This window comes from Glycine max, chromosome 12 (genome assembly GCF_000004515.6).
Source record: "Glycine max cultivar Williams 82 chromosome 12, Glycine_max_v4.0, whole genome shotgun sequence".
Taxonomy (NCBI): domain Eukaryota; kingdom Viridiplantae; phylum Streptophyta; class Magnoliopsida; order Fabales; family Fabaceae; genus Glycine; species Glycine max.
The window spans coordinates 6,298,065-6,303,999 of record NC_038248.2 but is presented as its reverse complement, the minus strand read 5'-3'; the positions used below and the strand labels follow the sequence as shown (position 1 = coordinate 6,303,999).

Sequence of the window (5,935 nt, the reverse complement as noted above, 5' to 3'; positions counted from 1 at the left end):
AAAATACTGAAACAAATAGTTATTAAAATAAATAAATAAACTGAAATAAAAAATCAAATTAAAATAAGTCAACAAACTTAAATAAAATATTAATTATTAAAATAAATATATAAACTTATATAAAACAGTAATTAAAAAAATAAACCTATATGAAATATTAATTACATAAACATATTAGTTATATAAATCATTAATTATATTAAAAATGTTTATTATATAATATATATATTCATTATAAAATTAATAAAAAATTAAATAAAAAAAATCAAAATAAAGTCAACCTTCAACAGGCATACATCATATTAATTTCTCACCATGTCATTCATCAATTGTGATAAATTACTTTCTTTATTCTTATATTTTTATTGTTCTTATAAATTAAAATAAATTATGTTTCTTTTTTATATATATTTTCATTGTTGGCGACTAGTTTTATTATAGGGTTTATCAACTACTTAATTGTGGGACATGTGTATTAGGAATTAAAGTTGGTGATTAGTTTCAGTTCAAAGGCGCTAAACTCAATGTCATTGACCTCCTTCAATAGCTTTCAAGTGGTATTGAAAATTATATTTAAGGTTTGTGATAAATCTAAGGGTATGACAATTAATCGCACGGGCACCATCTTGAATTACTCATTTGTTTTGATGAATTGTGCTTATTTGATAAAATGGCATGAATAAATGATATTTTAAAAGGAAAGAAAAATTCTTATTGAGTAGTGTCATCAATGTATTGTGTTAAGATGGCTTCCCAGATTCTTCCATTGAAATAGGCTTAGTTTACCAAACTATATATAGATTCTGTTGGTGTTCTTTGCGTGTGGGCCTTGCTGTATGTTTCTCCATGTTTTTGTATTTTTTTTAAATTTTTTAATATTATCATGTGATGAAAATGGTAGATGATGGCCGGAGTTCAACCTGGTTGGGATTGTAGTCTTTATTGTGAAGCCTTTACATGTCCTTTTACTTCAAAAAACTAATAGATAGTGTTCTTGATTTTCATTTTTAAAAAAATTAATTATCATGAATATAAACACGATTAAAGCTCTCCTTTCCATAAAATAAAAATGTAGGGTCAGCTTGTTATAGATTAAAAATAAAAGTGATTTAGGTGTAAAATAATCTAGTAATTATTTTTTAGAAATTATTTTTTTTAAAAAAAGTCAATGTATATGTTTTTACCATAATAAAAGTCACTTTTCTAAAATAAAAAACAGTTAGTTCACATTAAAAAAACAAAAATTAATGAGGAACTATTTAAAATAACTTCTAATTTTAATTATATTTCAGAATTTATCAACTTTTGATTATTTGAAAAGCTTAAACAAACATAAAAAAACTGAAAAATAATTATCTGTTTCTTAATAGAAAAAAAATGCTTTAACAATTAAACAGGCCGTAAGCAAATTAAAACATAAATGCAAATAAGAATGACTAAATCAAAGAACTCACTCAAGCTGCAAAAGCCACTCATAACATTATTATCAAAGGAAGCCAGAAGCATTCTGTTCCAATACAACTCAATTCCGTGCCCTTCACCCAAATTTTCCCACTTTTTTTTAGCTGATTTTTAGCCTCTCTATCATAAAAAAACCCAGCCACCCTCACATTCAGCACATATGATGCAAGGGGAATAACCGTGACGACAATATTCTGCAGTGTGGAAAAATATTTAAGACCAAATATTTCAGAAGTGGTTGCATAGGACAATGGCAATGTTACACCAAAGGAGAATCCAACAATCACTGATGCAAAATAGACCCAACCGGGTGCTGGGAAAATAATAAGGTGACCAATGGATGTAACGAAATGCGAAAAGGCCAACAAGGGCGAGGAATTTTGTACTTGTGAAGTAAAATTTCAGACACATGCAAAACCAGACAAGACTCTCCCGAAGAAATTCCAAATGCTTACTAATGACACATATGATCTTGCTGTGTTGCCATTGTACCCTAAAGCCTTGCTAATTTGGCCCAAGTTGTCCATTACTGTTACATTGTTCCATACCCAGCAAAAGATGAAATCAACAATAACATGTCAATGCTTAAGAGTGCTTGCAAAATGGTGTGATCCACTCCTCTTTCAGGTTTGTTGAATATGTTTGCAAAAGAAGAAATCTTTGCATCCTCATCCCTAGGTTCAACTACTTGCAGTTTCTCTATGACTACCTATTTGAAATATTTTCAACTTTTTTCTCCATGTTCTACAGTAAGTACTCTTTTCTAACAGCAATGGACATTGGAAAGATAAGCACAAAACATACCAGAGTGGCACATCCAATATAAGCTGCTTTGGAGAAGGAAATTTGTCTCTGAGCAATGATCATTGCCATGATGACTAATGCAAGTGCAATTCATGCAAAAAGCAACTGGTACATTACTTTTGGCTCAATGGGGTTCTTAGTGCTGGTTCCAACCTTCATGATCCGAATCACAGAAGCAAAAGCAATTGATATAGCAGCAGGGAGCCATGCAATAAGATGAATGAGAGACTCCGAATCGTTCCCATAAATGGCCAAGTAAACCTGTGTCATGATGGCTCCACTGTGTCCAAGGTAACCCTTCAATAAACCTAATATTCTGCCTCTACTTTCTGGGAAGTTTTTGACACTTGTAGTTATTACTCCAGTGTTGGCAAAGCTCAAGGAACTAGAACCGATGGCAATGTAGATGCAAACCTGCCACACGTGGAGTTTGGATATTCTGCCAGTGACCGCAAGCCAGATCATGAAATAGCCACCAAAATCAAAGGCTGAGCCAAGCTTGATCACTAACCATGGAGGGACAACTTCTCCCAAGAGACCAACTGGGGTACCAAAATTTGAACCAAGGTCCTTGCAAAACCCTAAAAAGTTGAGCGTGCTTTGGTCATAACCTTGTGAAGATTTGATTTCTTCAGAGTATGATCCAAACACATAGGTACCACCTGCTCCTGCCATGATAAAGAAGGAGGCACAAAGCATGAACAATCGACCTTGTATTACTTGTGCTATGAACTTTACAACTCCAAATTGGCGAGTATTCGTGTTGTTAGTGGTCATTTTTTGTGTGTCTCATACTGCCATTGACTAAGAAGATATATGAATATAGAGCAGCGGAAGCAGGTAGGGGACATATAAATTGGCTACAACGGATCTATTTATTTTCAAGGATTGTGATATTGATAAACATCCAACTCGATTTTGATTAGATTGAAATGAAAAAATCAAAAAGAGAATCATAAATGTAATTAATTATGTGATTAAAAAAACAAAAAAAATGTCAAATTAATAAAATAAAAAGAAAAAATTATAAGACCAAATGACTTATTTAATTTTTTATCTTGTTTTTTTCATTTAGGTCTTTTTATTTTTTTTAAAAAGTTCAATTTGATTATTTATCTTATTTTTTTGATTGAGTTTAATCTTTTATCTTTTTAAAAGTTTATTTTGATATGTATTTTAATTTTTTTTTCAATTTAGTCCTTCAATTCATTTAATATTGATGTCGTTAATCATTTAAAAATAAATTTTATTATTAAAAATGAAGTGGAGGGAAAGAGAAAAAAATTGAAAAAAAAATTTATTTTTAAATGATTAAAGAAATTAATCTTAAATAGATTGAATAAGCAAAATGAACAAAAAAATACAGGATCAAGCTAAATTAAAAAAATAAAATAAATGATCAAATAAATTTTTTAAAAAGATAAAAAAAAATTAAACTAAACCAAAAAAATAAAATAAATGAGAAAATAGGTCATTTATCCAAATTACAAGTGTAATAAATGAGATCATAAAAAACAATAAATAAATAAAAAAGGAAAAAATAGTATATATTAAAAAAATTCCATACATTCTTACTTTCCTAATTAATAAAAAAAAATCCTACTTTCCTAATGAAAAATAGACATACAACCTTCTCTTATCCACACTTGTAGACATTACTTCAGTGCATAATCTAATTTTAACTTATAAAAAAAACTCTTCCTAAGAGTACTTCCAGATAAATTTATCTAGACAGATAGACTTTTAAATGGAGAATGTCTTTTGCACGTTGGAACTTTGGATCATCCTTCAAGTTATCCTCACAAGCCACTATTGGACCAAGCTCAAGTCCGGATAACCTGTTACTTACTTTCATGAGAATAAAATTCTGGAAAATTTTATAAAAATATATTTGGTTTTTATTCTTTAGAATATTTTTGGTTTTTATTTAACATTAGAGATAATACACTTACCATCAATTAGCATGAGAAAGTTTCATTCACTCAATTACCACAGGAAAAAAAAAATTCTTCTACCAACGAAGGTGAGAAAGTTTCATTCTCGACCCCTTGTTCATAAATTAGCATCCCTGGAAATCTTTTATCCCATGAAAATACTTTTATTTTCTTCCACTACACATAGAAAACCTTTTTTTTTTTACCCAACACAAATTTTTTTTATTATCATGATATTTTTTTTATCAATGTTAAAACATTTCATGTACAGAATGATATTTATGTGTTTATTTTAATTTATTTTGGAAAGACAAGCATTTGTTTTTATCAAACTCGTAGAAAAACCTAAAAAATAAGTAACAACAACAACAACTTTAAGTCCCTACAGACTATAGGCCAATGTCAAATATGCCAATTATCGTATTGGACAGCAGAAGGGGATTGACCCAAGAAAATAATTGGACATTGGCCATGTCCTAAAATTTGTTGGGCCTTATTTTCTCAAATCCTTTTTTTAATTTTTGTAATTGAGGTTGAAACCGTTAACCCCCCCTCCCCATCCCAAAAACAAAATAATATTAAAATCAGTCATAAGTCTATTTGGATAAAGTTTCTTAACTTTTTAACATAAAAAAATAAATAAATAATTCTCCATAAATTAAAATTAGTTTATATATAAATTAAAAAAATGTCAAAAAAATTAAAAAATTCTTTTAATAAAACTTACATGAAAGATAAATTTTACAAATTAACTTATAAAAAAACTCATTTTATTTTTCTTTTTTTTTATCTTTTTCTCTTGAAAATGTTTACAAAAAAAATTATCCAAACAGCCTCATGATAATTCATAGGTTCTTAATGATTCAATAGACCAACAAAGGTTCTCCTTAGTTCTCTTATTCTATAAGAAGTGGGCAGACTTGTTAAATATGAAAGGCTGAAGCCAGAAAAGCCAGCATATATGCCTCACTCTGTGAATTTAATATATTTAGATGGAATATTAACATGTTAGTTTTTTTATAAGGAGTTTAATACTAGTTAATGCAATTCATACTTCTTATTCTCCTTCTTCCCTCTCCTTATTTTTTTATTAACAAATATTAATTATTAATTTATTAAGTAAATAAGAAAAATTCAAGCACAACCTCTTTTCTCTTCTTTTTTTCATTCACAACTAAATCGATCTTATAATTCCTTCTCTCCTTACTCCTATAAAGGGCTGTCCAAAAAAAAAAATCTATAAAAGGTCATATAGCCATTACTTTGGTCTAGATCACGTTTAAACCTTAACATAGTCTAATCTTACGGAGCAAAGCAAGGGTTAGGGAATATACTCCTTCTCCATTCAAAGTTGAAACCAAATCCAACATCCCCACTTCCTGAATTCTAAAGCATATGAAAAATAATAATAACTATACTTGTCTATTGCCATTCCTTCTTCCATTCATTATTATTCCAATTCAGCTTGGGTTATTCCGTTTAGCGTGTCACATGCACACATGAGAACATGTTCCCGTAGCTAAAGGCAAATTTCATTGAAATTTTCTCTCCAATAATTTGGAAGATTCCACATTTTCATGACAGAGGGGGCGCCACTCGCTGTGTTTAGTGAATCCTGTCCTGTCTTTTGTTTCGGCCGTGCATGTGCTAACACAGCTCAGACCGCAATGCAGTGCCAGTAGGGTCATGCCCCTGCCTTTTCACATTTCTAACTCTTTTTTTATATTAAGGAAACC

General features: G+C 29.6%; 1 pseudogene; it reads right to left on the bottom strand.

The window, feature by feature from the left end:
- Positions 1 to 1,315: 1,315 nt before the first annotated feature.
- On the bottom strand, positions 1,316 to 3,042 carry LOC100799398 (uncharacterized; annotated as a pseudogene).
- Between the last annotated feature and the right edge of the window lie 2,893 nt (positions 3,043 to 5,935).